We start from the raw sequence: 20,359 nt of genomic DNA, 5'->3' as shown, positions 1-20,359 counted from the left end.
GCTGTTTTTCCATTAGCTCTCTTCTTGTTAAAGATGTAGGGGTCAGCCCACTTTCTGGTACCTTCCAAGATTTAAGATATCTTTTCAAAATAATCTCATAGTGGGCAGAAAGCAAGCAGACCCTTTCCTGAGAGCAGGAATGTGAAACCAGGTCTTCCGGGTGAGCGAGGCAGAATTGGCCTCTAAGTGGACATTTTTTTTCACCCAAATCATATTGGTTTGCATATCCATGTGATGAAGTTGGTTTTATGATACTAACAGATTATTATTGGTGAGTCTTGCTTCTGTAGGAAACAGGTAAATTTACATACTGATTATATATTAAATGCAGGGAAAGGAGAAACTGGTCATAGTGTTACAACTGACTGTTCAGTAAGCCTTGGGGAAATGCCCATTCCTTTGGGGACCAAAACAATAGAAAATAATAGTAACTAATGGCACATACACACCCAAAAAAGGACCTAAAAATGTGTTGAGCCAAACCATGTTAAATAGGTCCTTTACAAAGATTGTCCCAACAGAAGTGGCAGACCCAACCGCTACTCTGCAGGCAAAGGGTTACTTCTTTGCCCACCTCCAACAGCAAAAACCTCAGTCCAGAGAATACTGGGACATGCTGCTGTTCTGAACAGTGAGCCAAGTTTTTCCACTGCCTGCTTCCTTTCCTGGGCCCTAAAAGCATCTCCCAGTACTTAACCAAGAATACAGGAAGCTCCCTACTGAGCATGCTTTTAGGTCTTTGCCGAGAAAGGAGCTAAAACCATATTCATTTTACTAAGGTTAAATTCTACTGACATTCAGGGACAGTTCCAGAAAACCTGATGCAGGCAAGCAAGCTGTTTATCAGAATTAATCTAGATTTATTTTATTTTATTTCTTTGTTTGGTTTGTTGTTGTTGTCATTGTTGTTCTGTTTTGTTTTGTGAGGGAGGGGCTCATGTAGCCTAGGCTAGCCTCACTATGTAGTCTTGAACTCCTGATCCTCCTACCTCTGGGGTGATGAGAGGTGTGTGCCAAATTTATACAGTGCTAAAGACGGAACACAGGACTCCATGCATTCTAGACAAGCACTCTGCCAACTGAGTCACAGCCCCAGCACCCTAGACATAGTTTCAGAACAGCACAAGGCTGTCAACATGGAAGCCTCTCGTTCTTTCTTCTCCTTCATTGATAGTTGAGCTAAGCTTTTCTCACTGTCTAATACTTCCCAGATTTGTGGGCTAAAACATCATTTGATTCAAACATGAAAGTGGTTTACTGCCCTGTTTCCTGTGTGTCCCGATACCTTTCCTGCCACTGAGGCCGAACACACTATCTGTGCAAATCAAAGATGCTGCCAATGCTCCCATTTTGTAGTCCTGCCTCCCACAAGGCTTTGTGGTTCGTTCAAAAGCAGTTCTGCCAAGAATTAGCTTCTGTTTCTCCTAAACTATATGTCCTAAGGAATCTTAAGCAACTCAGCAACTGAGAAACCTGAATGGAAGAGCCCTCATATGGAATCAAACCTGACATCAAGAAGCATGTGTGCCTCACCACCCAGTAAAGCACATGAAAACAGGGAACCGGCAGCCCAAGAGGGGATCTGACCCTGCACGGAAGGAATGAAGGAACCTCCCGTGATGACCCAGATTCCTTTTTATTCGGAACACGAGGTGTTTTTATTTTTTTAAGGCAAGGTCTCATGTGTCCCTGACTGTCTCTGAACTGGCTGTGTCACCAAGAATGACAATGAACTTCTAGTCCTCCTCTGCCTTCCCAGGGATCCAAGCTGGAGCTCTAATGGTGTTCATTTCTATAGCAACATTATAATATCAAGTTTAACACTCTCCTTATCTGCTCTTACAAATGAGAACCCCAAGGTTCAGAGAGGTCACAGGGTACACACAGATGCATTTGTGCTTACTGCCCTCCATGGCTCAGCTTCCTCTCAGAGCATCATCTGCCAGGGCCCTCACAAATGGCCCTGTTACTAACAGTCTGTGTGGAAGATGAGAGGTGCTGCTTAGATTTCATGTTTTATGGCAGATGATAATTAACATATATTTTGGAGACAAGATATGATATTTGAATATGTATTGCATTGTGTAATGATCCGGTCAGGGTATTCACACGATATTTGGTGACCTGTTACTCTGTCACCACACTGAGCCATTTATCTTGGCATTTCATCTTCTGGTCACTTCTAAATCTTCTAAAATAAGGCATCCCTGCAGGGTTTGTAAAAATTCCAAACAGTACAAACAGTCTAGAAAATTAGTATGTTCAAACCTCACTCAAGATGCCTCACATCTGTAATCCCAGTGCTTGAGAGAAGAGTCCAAATCTGTCATCTGCCACATAGTGAATTCAAGGCCAGGTGGGTCTCCGTGAGACCCTGCCTTAATGAATAAATGAACAAGTAAATAAAATCTCATTTGGCGGAGCTCTGTGGCCATTTTGCCACCATAACCTGTGAGGAGCCTAATTGTGGTGGTTTGGAAGAGCCACTGGTGTTGTATGCTGCTGGCTTAACGCTGGCAGTCCTCGGAGCTCATCCAGCATGGAGAGGAAAGCAAGTTTGAAAGAGCCAGTTCCTCCAGTTAGCTTTTAGATCATACACAACAACTGGTAAAGCCCTACCTGGTAAAATGAGACTGGCCACTTAATGCTTCCTTCATGATTCCTGATTTTGCTGTTTAGGGTCTTTCTTACAAGTAGATAAGATATGTCAGATCATAGAGTTTCTGGTCAAATAGGGGCACCCAAATTGGTTGCCCCCCCATAAAAAGAGGGTCTCCAGCCAGGCCTGGTGGTACACATTTATAATCCCAGTAATGGGGAGGTAAGAGATCAGGACTTCAAGGTCATCCTTGGCTACTAGCAAGTTCAAGGTCAACCTTGGATGGAGGCCAGGTTTCAAAAGTCAAAAATGAGGTCTTACCTTCACATGGTAATGAAATGGTACCTGGAAAGATGGGTAAAACATCCAGCACCTCATTTCCTCTAGGTTGGGAACAAACACATACTGCCTTTTGGCACTTCAACAAGAAAATGGATTGCCAGGGTAGACAGCAGCTTCTCCACCCCTTATGCCCCTTCCAGTGGCTTGGCATCTCTGCTCCTCATTTGGACTGGAGCCAACCACACTCCTTTTCCTGAGGTCTCATCACCACATCAGAGGTGTAAGCTGAAGGGCTGCTAGTCATGTTATGATCCTGCTGGAAACCACCCATCCCCTGTGAGCTATAGGAGCTCCAGTTCTGCCAACATTGGGAGCTTCTCCTTGTTGACTAAATTATGTTTTAATGTCATAGGCATGATTTCTTTGAAGGAGATTCAACCAGTCTCCTCAGATCTCTTGGAATTCTGCCATGACTCAAACTCTCCAGCTAAAAGGAACTTACTTTTAGGGTCTTAAATATAACTTTCTTTTTTAAACTACCTAAGGGTCAGGGCTGTATGTAGTTCAGTTGACACATTGTTTCACTAGCACCCACGAAGCCCCCAATTCAATCCTGAGAACTGAAAAAATAAAGACATTGTGATACACCCCTATAATCCCAGCACTCAAGCTGTAAAAAATTGGAGGGTCAGAAGTTCAAGGTCACCTCAGCTACATGGTAAGCTCAAATCCAACCTAGAATTAATAAGAGGCTCCTGTCTAAAAACCTTTGGGGAGGCTTGGTCCCCAGTTCATCGGTATTCAGAGGTGGGGCCTTTGACATGTAACTGAATCAGGAAGGCTGTGACCCATGAATGAATACATCTGTTTTTGGATTTAGAGGCTAATGGGTTAGTGGAAAGAAGTTGGAAGATGTGTGTCATTATGGCTGTGTCCTTAAAGGTTATATTTTGCCCCTGGGTCCCTCTCTCTTCTGATTCCTGGTCACTACAAGGTGATCAGATCAGTTCTGTGATATGCTCCCTGCTCTGATGCTCTGCCCAGCTACAGACCCACAGAAACAGCACCAAATGACTGTAAATTGAATAGCATGAATCAAAATAAATATTTTGTCCTTATAAGTCGATTATCTCAGGTGTATTGCCAAAGCAACAGAAAGTTGACTGACAAAGCTGTGAAGTCTGAAATTATTTGAGTGTCAATATGAGACACAAGTTAAAAAAATTATATACCTGCCATCCATTCTGTGATGGGTCATACCAAGCATGATACAGATATTGTATGACATACTGCCGTACCATGTCTATAGGGTGTATATGAAACACAATTGAAATCCATCTTATACTTTGGTCTCAGCTTCAAGATATCTATTAGTCAGACTTTTTTTCACTAGCAAATCTCGGATATGATCATCTTAAAAGGGGGAGAGTTCTGATGTGGTCCAGGGCTTCAGAGATTTCTAACAGTGGTAACCTTGCCCATTGCTTGTGATGTGAGGAAGCACAGGACATCATAGTAGGAGCAGGTGACAGTAGATCTCTGTCCACCACAAGCTAGCTAGTGAAATCAGGGTCCCCATATCTTCTTCAAGAACAAGCCTTTGGGAATTTTAAAACAGCCCCATTGATAAAATGCTTGCGGCACAAGATTGAGGACCTGAGTCCAAGTCCCAGAGAATATGAGAAAAAGCTGTGTGTGGTTGTGTGTGCTTATCAATCCTGCATTGGGAAGGGGGAGACAGGAAGGCACTTGATGGCCAGCTAGCCTAATCTGCAAGTTCCAGGCCAAGGAGAGACTGTGTCTCAAAAAAACCAAAGTAGATGCTATCTGCAGAGCAACAGCCTAGGCTGGCCTCTGGATTCCACACGTATAAACATGTGAATGTGTACGAAGGAGGGGACGATCCTCACTCACCATACCATACCCAGAGTTACATGCACCAAAAGGAGAGTGTCATCCTTCATGTGGAGAGGCAGGAAGCTACTTAAACAACTTTTGGAATGGCAGGAGGAGGCTTCCACAGAGTTCTCTTGGTTTCAGGAGCCAATCTGAAGTGCAGTTTGAGCTCAAATTCTCCTACCCCAGAAATGAGCTACACCTCACCATTAGAGGGGAAGCTTAGTGAGACCACGCTTCTCCCGGTTCTTCCTAGAATAATGAAATTCCCAAATGTCACCTGCAATGACTACCCAGAATACTGAATACATTTCTCAACACACACACACACACACACACACACACACACACACACTTTCATCACTACATTCTAGGCACATGACAAGTTAATAGTTGAAACTTAGGGTCATGGAGATTACAGCAGTTTTTGAGAGACTGTGTCTCAAAAAAAAAAAAAAAAAAAAAAAAAAAAAACAGTAAATGAAGCCTGAGAAATGACAGCCAAAGTTGTCTTCTACCATACTGTCCCCACTTTCCCATTTGTTCTGATTGGTGTGGCTACGTAATCAGTGCTGAGCATAGTACAGATCAGAATGCAGGATCCCACCCCACACTGCAGAGCCACCAGAGGGTCGGAGAGGCCCTGGAATGGAGCCACCACACCATATTGCTCACCTTCAAACAATGAGCCAGGGAGAAGGGAAACTCCTGTGCCATCTAAACCACTGTTATTAAGGCCCTGGACCCAACTCAAAATTGCATCTTATACCTGCATGGTTACCAAATGAAAGGCACTCTACAAAATCTTAAAGAGAGAACTGAGGCTGTTCCCCCTTCCTTCCTCACACTTCAAGCCAGATGAGTGAGAAGGCAATTGCAAACAGGCCCCTATATACTCAGATAGGAGCAGGCATCAGCAAACACAGAAACATTAGAAAGCAGCAAGGTCAAGAAGAAGGAGGCATAGGACTGGACAGCTGGCTCTGTGGTTAAGAGTACTTGCTATTTGTGGTGGTGTGAATAAGAATGGCCCCCATGGGCCTGTATATTTGAAAGCTTAGTCATCAAGGACTGGCACTATTTGAAAAGGAGTAGAGGAATAAGAGATGTGGCTTTGTAACTGGAGGTAGATTTCCAGGTATCCACAAGGAGGCCCCCAGCTAAGACTCCTAGCAAGAGTGGAGAGGGTGGCCAAACTAGCCTTTCCCTGTAATCAGATTGGTGAATACCCCAACTGTCATCATAGAGCCTTCATCCAGTAACTGATGGAACCAGACGCAGAGATCCACAACCAAGAACCAGGCAGAGCTCCTAGAATCTAGTTGAAGAGAGGAAGCAAGGAGGTCAAGATCATGATGGAGAAATCTACAGAGACAGCTGAACCAAGCTCGTAGAAATTCATGAACTCTAGACCAACCCCACTAGAGACTCCAGGGAACTGAACTAGACCACCCCTCCCCATATGTGGGAGCAGTTGTGAAGCTTAGACTATAAGAGGGAACCCTGGCAACAGGACTATGACACAAACCTGGTACATGAGCTAGCTTGTTGGAGGCCACTCCCTATGGTGGGATGCCATGCTCAGCCTCAATGCATGGGAGAGGGGTCTGGGCCTGCCCCAACCTATTGTGTCAGACTTTGTTGATTTCTCACAACAGCCCAACAGCCCTTACCAGTAAGGAGGAGTGGATTGGGGGTGGGCTTGGGGGGAGATGGGGAGGGATAACTGTGGTTGGAATGTAAAATAAAATTTAAAAGAATAAATAAATTATAAAAGAAAAAAAAGAATTGTGTTGCTCATGGTGTCTCTTCACAGCAACAAACACTAAGAAACTGCTCTTCCAAAGGACACTGATTGACTTACAGCCACCAGTAACTCCAGTCCCAGAGAGACAATTCCCTTTTCTGAATTCCTCCAACACCAGACACATACAGGGTGCACGTGCATATGTGCAGGCAAGTCTCATGCATAAAACAATTAATTAATTAATCTTTTTAAAAAAAGAACACATAAATCAAGATGCACATGATAAACACAAACTTAAAATTAGACAACAAAATAACAGGATGTGACAAAAATAGGCTTGCAGACCTGAGCTAAATTTAAGGAACAGATAAGCATTATTACAGGTCTAACAAATAACTTAAGAACAAGCAAAATAATGCTGCAAATAGGATTGTTGATAAAGGAAGAATGGCATGAGATAATTATGATAACTGCAGACAAAAAGAAAAAGAGGGCTGGGGACGTAGCTCTGTTGAAAGGACAGCATAAACTGAGTGAGGTGACAGATACCTGTAATCGCAGCACTTGGGAAGTGGGTGCAGGAAGGTCTAGAGTTCAAAGCCATCTTCAGCTATATAACAAGTTCAAGGCCAGCACGAGACACACAAGGCATTGGCTCAAAAAAAAAAAAAAAAAAAAAAAGATTAAGCTCTTGATGCAGATCCCTAGTTCTCTCATTCCTGACTGTCTGGACTTCCTCTTAACTACTCCTGCAGCCTACCTACAGGTCCCCTTTCTTCCAGCCTACCCCCATTCTCAGGGAACTCCACATTTTGGTGTGGACCCAGGGTCCTCCTAGCTATTTCTCACCCCCACCCCCTTTTAATTAGGCTTCCCTTCAAGCCCCTCTCCATTCCTTTGTCTCAGCCTGCATTTACCCCATGGAGCTTCCAGATTTGCACAGCCCTACTTCAGAACTCTCCTCAGTTACTGCTTCTCCCCCTCCCAAAGTCAACTGTAAGAAATCAAAAAATCGGATCGACATGTAAAATAATAAATTAAATTTTAAAAAAAATGCTTTGACTCCAAAATTTAAGTTGAAGGACAAGTTACTGGGGAAAAGGATTTCTATTTTTGTTTCCACAGAAAATGAAAAGCTGTGGATTCCTTCCAGACTAATGTGGTTTGATCACGCCAGACCACCTGAAACAGAGTACGAGGTGATCCTACATTCAAAACAGCTGGACAAAGCAGCCTTACAGACTACAGCCAGGATTTCTGAATCTTCTTCGAATCCCCCATGACAGGAAGTAGTTTGGAAAGAACGACGCCCAAATTCCCAAATATTGTGTATAAATGTTTGTTTTCATTTAATTGGACTTTGTTATATAAAATAAATTAAAAAAAAAGAAATCAAAAAATCAAAATCCACACCCAACCTCCTTGCAGAGTGCTTTCTTTCCCCCCCCCCCCCCCCGCCCTCCATCCATAGAAACACTTGCTACCAGGGCACCCCAGTGGCCACACTAGACTGGGACTCAGGTAGGACTGCTGTCCCATTCTGGTCTTTCCCAAAATACATTTAGTCCTGCAACAGTCTGCCTACAGGAGCCCCTCCTCTCAGTCTACCCCCATTCCCTGGGGACTCTGATTCTTGATGTGGACTCCAGTTCCCCTTAGCTCTTACTCATTAGTCCTCTCAGCCTTTTTTCCTAGCCCATCTTCATTTCCTTGTGACCTGCAAAAGCATTATCAGGGACTCTGCAGCCATCACATTTGCCTAGGGTCCATGTGGGCAACAGTCACCACAGAATGGAACATTTACTCAACAAAAACAAGAGCAGATATCTATATCAAGAAACACCTCAAACATCAATAACTTTAGAAACCTAGATTCAATTATGAAAATACAAACATGAACAGCCAAGACAATATGCCTCCTCTAGAAACCAGTAACCCTATTGCAGTAGGTTATGAGGAATGAAATTTAGATGAAGCACAAAACAAGAATGTCAAAATAACAATTATGAAGATGTTCATGGACTTTAAAGAAGATAGGAATAAATCCTTTAATACAATCTATGAAAACACAAATAGTTGAATGAAATAATGAAAACATTTCAAGATATGAAAGTGAAATAGGATCACTAAAGAAAGCCCAAATAACAATAAAACTAGAAATAAAAAATGTAAGATATCAAACAAAACCCCAGAGGTAAGCCTCACTAACAGATTATAAGGTGGAAGAAGGAATTTCAGATCTTGAATGCAATGTAGATAAAATAGTTCAGTCCAAAAAAAAAAAAAAATGTTAAATCTGAAAAGATCCAGGCACAGAACATCCAGGAAATCTGGGAAACTATGTAAAGACAAAACCTATGAATAATAATAATAAGAGGAAGGAGAAGAAACCTAGGTCAAAGGCATGAGAAATATTTCCAATAATATCATAGAAAAAAACTTCCCCCAACCTAAAAAAGGAGGAGCCTATTAGGTACAAGAGGCATACAGAATACCAAATAGATAGGACTAGAAAAAAAATTCTCCAAGACACATAATAGTCAAAACACTAAATGTACAGAACAAAAAAAAAAAAAAAGTGGATATTAAAACCTGCAAGTGAAAAAGCTCAAGCCACCTATAAAGGTAGGCGCTCTGACTTTTCAGTCCTGGAGAGACCACAGACACCATTCCAGACTGACTATAATGCCCAGAAAAACCATGCGGCACAATCTATAGAGAAAGAAAAACATTTCACAAGAAAGCCAAATTTAAACAATTTCTACCTACCAATCCAGCTCTATAGAAAGCATTAGAAGAAAAATTCTTTCTGAAGAGGTTAACTCCTCCCAAGAAGACACAAGGGATAAATAATCTCAGAACAGTAAGTCAAAATAGGGGCAGGGTGTACCCTAAAAACAAAATAACAGGATTCAATAAACACAGCTCATTAATAATTCTCAATATTAATTATCTGAATAAAAAGACAAAAACTAATGGGTTGGATCAGAAAACAGGATCCATCCTTCTGCTGCATCCAAGAAAAACATCTTACCATCCAAGATAAATATCACCTTAGTGTAAAAGGATGGAAAATGGTATTTCAAGGAAAAAGAAACAAGAAATAAGCAGATATAGCTATTCTAATGTCAGACAAAGTAGATTTCAAGCCAAAATTAATCAAAAGAGAGAGCACATGCCCCCATCCCTAACCCAGAAACTAGCTTCAACTGATAACCACTTGCAAGTGAAAATTTAGTTTTCTTGGCTAAAATGGCCATGAACCTAAGACTAGATTGGTCTTGAGTCTAGGGGGAAACCTACTGCTATGCCATTGAACTCTTGAACTCTAGGCAGTTGAGATTACCTGCAAGAAAAAAACTTTATTTCCAATTCTGTCCTGAGGAGAGAGGGGCTCACACAGCTGCGCCCTCCTCAAGGGTCTATAGGCAGGTAGTAGCTGATGGGGGAGGGGGACCATTTTCTTCAGTGGTATAGACACCAGCAGGTTTCCCTTGCTCCTGTAAGTAACTTTTCTCCCATGCTTTTGTAAGGAACCCTAGTTAAACCCATTTGGTCAGAAAGAATAATTAAAAATAAAGACATGAAAATAAATGGGAACAGGTGGGAAGAGGACAGAAATGTGAAGGAGGAGGGAGGAGACAAAGTAATGGGTAGAAATTCCAATTAAGATACATGATATATGTACATAAACTGTCATAATGAAACCAATTATTATGTATAATTAATACATGCTAATAAAATAATGAAAAAACCACTTTTGAAGGTTTACCATTTCCTTTGTTTTACTTCAGCTTTTCCCTTATCTTTAAGTGAAATTAAACTTAATAGTTTTCATTAAAATTGCATCTATAATCCTGGTTATATAAAAATAAACTAGCCATCTACCCATCTATCAATCAAGCTGCATTGCAACTTTAACTCTATAATAGTAAGGATATTGATGAGCCTAAAGTTTATTTTCCTGTACTTTACCATATTTACAATAAAACAAGAAAGAAACTGCTCTCAGAGCTGATGGGAAAGCAAATGTCCCAAGACGATTGATCCAGCAGTTTTGCCTATTTTACTCTCAATTTTCCCTTTTTCCCCTCATTTTAAGCAGCCAACCAGTTTTGTAATTCTTTGCCTCCAGCATTTGCTAAATGACAGAAGCTGAAGTTAACTCCATAAAAGCATAAACCCATTGAAAAATCAATGTTAAGTATCTCATAGTGAGTGAGAAGAAGGGGTAGGCTTGTAGGGCAAAGAATGATGAAATGAAGAGTCCATTGGTCAGATCCTATTCTGAATAGTCCCTGAGGCAGGAACTTAAAAGGGGGATGGTCTATTGGCCAGGATTTCTTAGGCCCAGAGGAGAGAAAACTTGAGGAATTATAAAACAAAATTCCAATGAATATTTATCCCTGAGTAAGTAAGCTGTTTCCTTTCAAAAACATCTAGAGGTATTTTTGTAAGTTTAAATTCTGTGATTCTGTTTTTCCTTGGAAACAGGTGTATTTCCAGGAAGTTAACTCGTTACCTGATCAGAGCATTGGCAGGTGTGGTCCATCTTACCATCCTGTGGCATCATCCATGCATAGCCACAGATGTAAAGGGAGCAGGCCAGGAGGATGTTAGGGGAGGGAAATCCAGATACATGGAAAAAGTACCTAGAAAAGAAAGAGTTCCCAAAGGGAAATCACTACACTCACTTCTGAAATGGTTCCCATTAGAAGAAGGAAGCTTTAGTGATAATTCCAGAACAGCCAAGGCTACACAAGGAAATCCTGTGTCGAAAAACAAAAAGGAAAGGAGGAAGGGAGGGAGTGAAGAAGAGAGGGAGGGAGGAAAGAAGGAAAGAAAGAAGGAAAGGAGGAAAGGAGGAAGGAAGATCTTTCAAACTGGTTGCTGTCAATGCAATTTTTCAAACTAGTGTCAAAGCCTGAAACAGGCTAGCACTCCCTAAGCGCTCTGAGAGCTGAGACAAGAATGATAGAACAGAGAAAATCCACACAGCCCTCATTTACATGAAGTGGTGCCTATATGTTCACATTTAGCAGAACAAAAGCACTAACCCATATTCACAGCAGGAAGGCAGCAACCCCTTATGAAATCACCCTTACAGCTCAACAGCTTCAGATTTAGAAACAGAAGCAGGTTAATCTGTGTCTGTAGGATGAGTTCTGCATTTGACTGTGGATGACACAGAAACAGGGCACCCTGTCTCCCTCAGGGCACATGAAAATATGTGGCTAGTGACCTTGAGGGCTCACTTCAAGGTGAAGGACAGTGCCCCTCAATCTTACTCTCTGGCCTCACCTGCATTGTCAAATTTGGGGCTTTAAAAGTCACCTTGAAAATGCTATCATTACTTCACCTCTCACTGGTCCCCTTCAAAGTCATGCCAGTTTACATACTAAGTCCCTGCACATGACACATTTTTTCATATCAGTACCTGAGAAGGGAGTTTCATAAAAGGAAACATTACTGTATTATGAGTCCAATTTTCTCATCCTGAGTTCCCACAGAAATCAACAGCAGTGATTCGTGGAGCCACTCCAGCAGAATCATGGTAAGATGTGATGAGCCTGCTCACCTTGGGAGCCAGTCCCCTGTCCTGAGGCTGGAAGATGGAGTGTGTGTTTATCACACGGAGTCACAGATCAACAGCGCAAATGCAAAGGGCTCTTGTGGAATCACCAGTAAGTGGCTCTGGGTGCCCAGCCACATTGGTAAGCCCTTGCTCTGGAGCCTGACAGCATGTGCAGCAGAAGTGCATATCAACTGCCGATTTTCAGGTCTTCAAACCATTCAGAACACTGGGCAGAAACCAAAGTGCCAAAGCCACAGCCCCAGTGAAATACTGTTTACATTGACGCCTATAGCTCTAAAGAAATCCAAGTCAATTAGAATCACTTCACATATAAGTGACAGTTGATGAAATAAGACAACCTGGACTCTTACATGGTGCCTCTCAACCACTTTAGTCAGCTTGCTACCTCGTTAACCATGCTCTCTTGAGGGAGCTACACTGTGTCAGTCTCATTTTCCTGTGTCTTCCTTCCCATTTAAGCATCAGATATAAGCTGCTTTACTAGACATAGCATTAACTCTTTGCCTAACTTGGAAACCAACACAATTTTTAAAATTAAAAAAAAATGTCTTCCAGTGCAGAAGTGTAGGGGGAAATGTATTGGCATAATTGCCCAGGGTAGACTGTGTTCTACCCATGATCTGAACAGCAGTATTCAGGAGCCATTGGTGACCACACTGGAGGAGACAAATGCCTGGCCACAGGAGACCTGCAGATTTATCTGATTCCACCTTTCTCTTTCTCCTTCCTTCCCTCCTTCCTTTCATTCCTTTCTCCCATATATGCATTAACTCTTTATTAGCACAGATTTTATGTCACATAAAGAGGCGCATAAGGGCTATGAAGCTGGATCAGTTGTAAAGTGTATGCCTTGCAAGCACAAAGGTCTAAATTCTATTCCTAGCTTCCTGAGGCCTGGCTTGACAGGTGTGCTTGTAACTTCAGCACTGATTCAGGGGCAGAGAGGTAGAGAGGGGTGTCGCTGAGGTTCACTGGCCATTTAACTCTGTCTCTCTCTCTCACACACACACACACATACACACACCTGAGATGGCCTTTTGGGATCCACATGTATGTACATATACATGCTCCCATACTCTTGTACACAGAGGTGAACACAAACAAATACATACATAACTGTACACACAAACACACACACACACACATAAAATCCAGATTATGTCCTCAGAGGCTTGCATATTTGTATGCTAAGTATGAATGACAAGGACTTTGAGACTCATCAGCCTCAAAAATAAATACAAAAATCACTATTGTTCATTTGATATGCAACATATTCAGGTTCCTAAAACTTGCTTAGGCTCAGAAACCCATCAGTATACAAAGCACTGCTTGTAAAATCTAACTGCCAGTTGCCTAAAACACTCAGAAATGTGTGTGATATTGTTTTTCTTAAAAAAAAAAAAAAATGTATATTTAAAGTCAGAAAACCTGGGCATGAACCTAATTCTGCTACATACGTAATTTGAAGTCATTATAAAACTGCTCCATGACCCTCAGTATAATGACTTTCTACTATTAAAATAATTTTTGTCTATTGTAAATGAGACACACTTGAATTTTTAGTAGAACTACAAAGGTTGACTACAAAGATTAATTTGGAGTCTGCATGGAAGCTTGTGCCTATGATCCCAGCACTTAGGAAGTAGGCTCCAGAAGCATCAGGAGGTCAAGGTCATCCTCTGTTCCATACCAAATTAAAGCTTTCTGAGACTTCATCAAAAGAGAAGGGAAAGGGAGGAGGAGGAAGGGGAGGGAGGAAAAGGAAGTTGGGGAGGGAGAAAGAGAGGAAGGGAAATTAATTTAGCAGTCTTCTCTCATCAGCTCCCACCCACACAGGAAGTCCTTGCTCTGGGCTCACGTGGTCCTTCACACCCTGCGTGGGGTGTGCTCCACTCTCATGGTCATATGTTGCTAACTCCAGCACTCCCCTCTGTGCTCTGGAAGGTCTTTGCAGAGTTCCTCCATCATTTCTCCACACCACCCCCTCCTGCGTGCCAGACCACAGGTGTGTGTACTGTCTGCATGATCTAGCTTGAGGTTATCCACTCATGGCAGCTTTGAGAACCTACAGAGGACCAGATACTCTCTCAGATTGATTGCTTCTGGTAAGTTCTCTGTCTCTCTAAAGACTCCTGTCCAGAGTGGTGTGTCTCTTCTGTGTCACAAGGTGCCAACCCATAATAGGCAGCACCACCTACAAAGGTGACGCAGCACCTGTCCCCTATGAAACTACATAGATGGATATTGTTTCACTTACTGTTTGGGGTAAGATGTGTGTGCTGGAGAATGAAGTCATTAAAAAGCCATAATCAGTGACAAATGGCTTAAGGTAGAGTTTCTGTAATACAACCCTTTGAAGTCCATGAGCAACTATTGCCAACTCTGAGAGCATCCCAGAACATTTCCCTCCCCAGAAACCCCAGCTCCAAATAACCCTGGAGTTAGCCTTCTGCTGAGAGCCAGTGGTGATTTCCTACATTTATCCAATTCCAACTCCTGGTAAAGGTTGGGAGTAATGTAGTGTTGTTAATGTAACTAAATACTGAAGGACTTGTCCTGTGCCTGGTACTACTTTACTGATGTGTTGTTGTTGTTGTTGTTGTCCCCAACAAGAAGCAACTTCAGACAGGCAGGGCTTAATGTAGCTCACCATTTGAGGGAATATGTTCCACGATGTCAGAGAAGACAAGGCTAGCTACAGGAGAGCAAGGCAGCTGGTCTCATTGTGTCTGCAGTCAGGAAGCAGAGAACAGACAGGAAGTGAGGTAAGGCTGTAAAACCTGTGGGCCTGCCTCCAGTGATCCACTTCCTCCAGCCAGAGTTCACCTCTTAAAGGGTCTACAACCTTCCAAACAGCAGCATCATCTGGCAACCACGTGTTCAAATGGGATTCAAATAATTCGTTTCCTTTACTTATTTACTTGTTCATTTGTTTGTGGAGTGCTGATGGTTGAACTCCAGGCCTTGTGATGTCAGGCATGCAGCCCCACTCCCAGCCTATATGTACATAACTTAACTTGATCCCAAGTATTGTTGTTGGCACTACTTGAAAACTATAAACTGACATGCTAGAAAGAAGCCCGAGCTGGTCTATAGAGAGTGTGAGGGAGGCAGGATTCAGAGACAAGCCATCCAAGGTCAGGGTCACAGACCATGCCTTTCCCTTAGCCTACCAGCCCAGTGACTCTTACATTCTTCCTCTGCTTGGGACCCACCAGCTCCAAACTAAACCCTCCTCCCAGCTTTCAGTGCTCTGCCATTCATCTCCCACTATCTTACTCTAATCAAATGCCATAGGCTTGCTTAAGGCAAGGAAAGCTCTCAGTCAAGCCTATGTGATGGGAGATGTCATTCTGTAAATGTTTCTCTTATTGGTTAATGAATAAAAGCTCTGTTGGCCAATAGGAGAGCAAGATAGGTGGGATTAGGAGACAAGGAGGATTCAGGAAGTAATAAGGAGAGAGTCAACATATAAGACCAAGAGAGTAGAGGTCCAGGCCCTCTCTCCAGTAAGATAAGGCCAAGTGGAAATACTTAGATTAATAGAAATGGGTTAATATTTAAGACAAAACTAACCAATAAGAAATTATAGTAATGGGCCAACAACTTTATATCTAATACAGCATCTCTGTGTGTTATTTCTGGCTGACGAGGCAGTAGGACCAGGCTGGCGGGAAAACCTGCTTGTAACTACACCTATGGCTCATGACTGTAGCCTAACTTGCTTCTCAGTTTATGCCCTGCATGAACTGTTTTTTCCTAATGCCTGCCATCCCTCTGCAGAATGTGCTCTTCCCACACTGCCACTGGTAGCAAACAGCTACCAAGATACCAGTAAAGAGTTGGGGAGACAACTGGGAGATAGTTTCCCATGCAAACACAAAGACCTGAGCTGGGTCCCCAGCACATGCACAGAGAGACAGAAAGAGAGCAAGGGGTGTGGCACTTATAATCCTAGGGTTGGGGAGGCAGAAACAGGAGATAGTTGGGGTCCACTCGTGGGTCAGTCCAGCCTCTTGGTGAGTTCAAGGCCAGTGAAAGACCCTGGTAGATGGCATCTGAGAAATGACACCCAAGACCCAAGATTGACGTCTGCCTTCCATAGAGAGAGAGAGACTGGGGGGTGGGGCTGCAAAGGGAGGGGATACTGTCTCCACTAAACATGTAGTCAGAATGCTTTCGACTTCAGTTTAGCCCTGAGCAGTTCAACTCAGCCTCCAAGGAACATCAGTGCAGGGGGCTTGTGAGCTCAGGAAGCTCGGGCAAGCCCCTCGACACCACTCTGCAACAAAACCTTACAGTGAGTCTGCCATTACTGCTCTCCATCCTCTCCTTAGTCACCTCCATCACCTTGTGCATCCCTAACCTGAAGTTTCTACAGGCAGGCAGCCCTTCCCTCCTCCCTACTGTAGCAGTGTGTCGCCATGGTGCTGAATCTGCCTCTCTGGCCACCTTCATGTCCTCGGTAGAGCATCCCCTGTACATTAATCTTCTAGCTAAATATTGATAGCAATCTTCTCCCTCCCCGTTTGCTCTGCTGCTCTGTTATGGGTACATATGTGGGGATTATTTGCTTTTACATTTCCAGCCTGTGTATTGGAGGTAAGCTGATGCTCCCACCTCATCAGGGCAGGAGTGTGTGCTGGTTCTGTTCTGAAGAAGTTGATGGTGCTTACTCGGGACTGCCAATAGAGGTCACAAGGGTATTTCCCCCAGGGTCAGAAGGCTGTTAGTGACAAGAGAAAGCCCTGAAGGTACCAGCTTGAGCTGAAGGTCTCAAAAGTCACCCGTGAGAGAAATGGCACAGGCCAGGTGGGGAGTGGGAGTGATCCAGAAATATCTCTGGGGAGTTGCCTCAATTGTTCTGATAAGAGTAGCCATCCCCACAGGGAATAAAGTGTCCAGAATCAGTAGACAATTCATTTTTTCTCTTTGTGAGTAAAATACAGAGTAGCCTTCAGGGATTTGGCTTGGTTCAAGTCAGTGCCATCTGGCAACCTGATGCTCCTCTGAAGTTACTGTGTTGTTATTGTCCCTGTTTCCTGCTTTTGACCAATAGCTGGCTTACTCTCTGCCTTCCTATTTCCTCCTTCTCAGTTGCTGGGATTTCCTTCTCATTCTTGAATTTACAACCTAACTGCTTGTTCAGTGTGGCCCTTTCTTGTCTCTGCAGGTGAGACAGGGGCTACCACCTGTGTCTGCAGGTGAGGGAAGGCTACCACCTGTGTACAAAGCCAACAGACTTCTCAGAGAAGCACCATGTAAACTTTAGAACTACTCATTTTCTAATTTAATCAACCTATTGATGGGAGATGTCATTCTGTAAATATGTTTCTCATACTGGTTAATGAATAAAGCACTGTTGGCGAATAGGAAAGCAAGATAGACTAAGAGACAAGGAGGATTAGAGGAAGTAGTAAGGAGGAGTCAGCATGTAGAGATTGTAGACAGCAGAATGTCAGCCCCTCTCAGGTAAGATGATGGGTGGATCCTGGCCGGCAGGGAAAAAAACCTTACTCCTAACAACCTATAACTAACAAAGACGTACAACTAGCTATTATACTAAACACTAGGCACTCACAAAGGTATGGGGAGTTGATATAAGATGAAGAGCAACAATGAGGTGGCTCAGATTTGAGATAACCAGGAAGCTGCTCTGGGCACAGGGCTGGGGGTAAAAAAAAAAAAAAAAAAAAAAAAAAAAAATCAGTTGTAACCAAAGGAAGTAGAGAAGGATAGATAACACTCTTCCCAATGTCCACACTCTTATCTCCAGCCATATTTTCCATATGTTAAGCAAAAATTAAGGCAAGCTGTTTAGGGAATCTAGAAAATACAGCTTAGCAGAAAGGTTTAGGTCAGATTTGGTCTAAGAACAAAGAAGCAAGCAACTGTCTTCTGTTCTGTCATCTCCAGGCCCTCCAATAAACTACATACATTTGTTAAGCAATAATGCTATAAATGTGAGATCGGCTTTCTCTATACCATTGGCCAAAGGAGCTTATGCTTTCATAGAAATGTAAGACCAATCTTTTCCAGCTACCACAGGCATTTTCTTTCGTCCTCCATCAATTGGAATCCCTCCCTCCTCAACTACATCTTTGTTTCTTTGGTTTCTGCATCCCCAGAGTTCCCAAGGGATGACAAGAAGCCAATGTAATCTCCTTTGAAATTTGCATTAACTTTGGATGTCTGTCTCTAGCCCCCACTCCCCCCTCCTGGAGGCTCAGCAGGCTAAGAAAGGGGTTTCTCTGCTATCAAACACGTTTCAAGTCTTTCATTATCAATTCGCCAGTCCAGCACATAATGAGGTCTTGTAGCTGCAGATAGGGAATTCATTTCTCAGTCAAAAGGCTGAACTTGAAGCTGCCAGACCGTGGGCCATTATCTATAATTACTTCATAGGTATTCTACCATGGTAATTTGCTTTGGAAACTAGCAAAGTCAGGTCGCTGAGAGCTTTGTAGATTAAGTCCCGGCCAAGGCAAGATGAGCTAGGGCTGATAGCCAAGAGGGAGGCATTTCTCTTCTCTACTAAAACCAGACAGCCTATGCTGCAGGCAAAACCAGGAAGCCTGTGACAGTCACTCTCCACCTTGGCTGGTCTCTGAAGCTCTAAGCTCTTTGCCAGTAGCCAGTCACTGTTTGTCAGTGAAAGTTTCTGTTGTGGTCGCCACATCCCACACAGCTCACTTCTACATCAGCAAAGCAGGTGCCCGATTCCTGCACAGATTCAAGGAGGGGAAGTTGTACACCACAAGAAAAAGAAAATGCTGGGAAACCCAAGGAGCAAAGAGATGTTTGCCAAAGGTGGGTAAGTTGGGGAAAGAATGCACTTGTAGTATCCTGGGCCAACTTGTCCTGACTCTGAAAGCTGACAGTGGGTCTCAGCTCACGGCTCAACTATGTGATATCATCCTCAGGACTTGAGCCAATGAAAGAAAACAGGAGTTTTTACTCCACATTAAGACCCCCCAGAAATTAGAGCGTTCCACTGTAACTTCTTCCCAGAGCCTACTTGTAACTGGTAAGTTCACCAGTGTAACCACCCAAAGGGGGAGAACCCTTCTTTGACATCTTTGACCCAAAACATTAGATTTGTCAACTTGCTTACATAAATGACATTGGAAGCCACAGGCACTGCAGTATATCTCAACTCAGGCTTGGGAGTGAGCAGAGCTGGTGAGAGTGTTTAGTCTTGCAAATAAGTGCTTACTTTGCAAGCAAAGGGGCCTGAGTTAGATCTTAGAACCTGTGAGAGAAGCTGAGTGTGGTAACACTTCCCTGGAATACTAGGGCTGGGGAGGGAGAAATGGGAGTGTCCTTGAAGATTTCCTGCCAGCCAATTTAACCTAATAACTTAACCACATCCAGGGTTACACACACACACACACACACACACACACCACATGCACACACGCACACACGCGCGTGAATACATGGAGAACCAAGGTCACTGGCACAGAGCAGAGGCAACTTGGAAACCGGTCCAGGCAATCATTACATGAGTGGAAGAAGAGTAAATTGGGCTGCTGGGAGTCATTGGGAAAGAAGGCAGTAGTCATACAAAAGGACACAGGTAGCCCATCATTTTGAAGTTATGGTGTGATGTTGAAAGGCAGAAATATTTACAGGCTTTGGCCATGTCCCATCAGAAACCTTTTGATTTTCCAGGAACATCACAGCCTGATTACCAGCAGGTAGGTCTAAGGAGGGACTTAAATCCTGTTTCCTTGGAAACCACAAAGTGAAGCCAACTGTGAAAAGCCTTGCACAAATCCCTCATCGCCTGTTTTGGAAGCCAAAGCTGCTTCCCCATGTCAAAGTGACCCAGGAGGCTCAGGTCCTCAGGCAAGCACGGGACATCCATTCCCACCCAAGCAAATCAAACAGCCCTAGCGTGTCATGGTGTTAGGTTTTAGGAAGCATATTCTTTGAGAGTTTCACTGACATCAATGGAGAGAGGCTGTTTTTTCTAGAATCACACCTGCCAGTTTTCACTGCTTACCACAGCCCTTACCACATGGAATACAGTGTACACCTATCCAGAAGACCCCCTACACAGATTGGCAGTAGGGTGTGTGTGGGTGTGTGTGTGTGTGTGTGTGTGTGTGTGTGTTCCCACGAATGTGAGTGTGCACATGTAGGCTGGAGTTTGACTTCATTCTTCAGGCATCATTTACTTGTTCTTTTGATACAGAGCCTCTCCCTAGGGTGGCTATCCAGGCAGCCCGGAAGT

Source organism: Phodopus roborovskii, unplaced genomic scaffold (genome assembly GCF_943737965.1).
Source record: "Phodopus roborovskii unplaced genomic scaffold, PHOROB, whole genome shotgun sequence".
In the NCBI taxonomy this organism is placed as follows: Eukaryota; Metazoa; Chordata; class Mammalia; order Rodentia; family Cricetidae; genus Phodopus; species Phodopus roborovskii.
Note: the sequence above shows the minus strand (reverse complement) of the source record.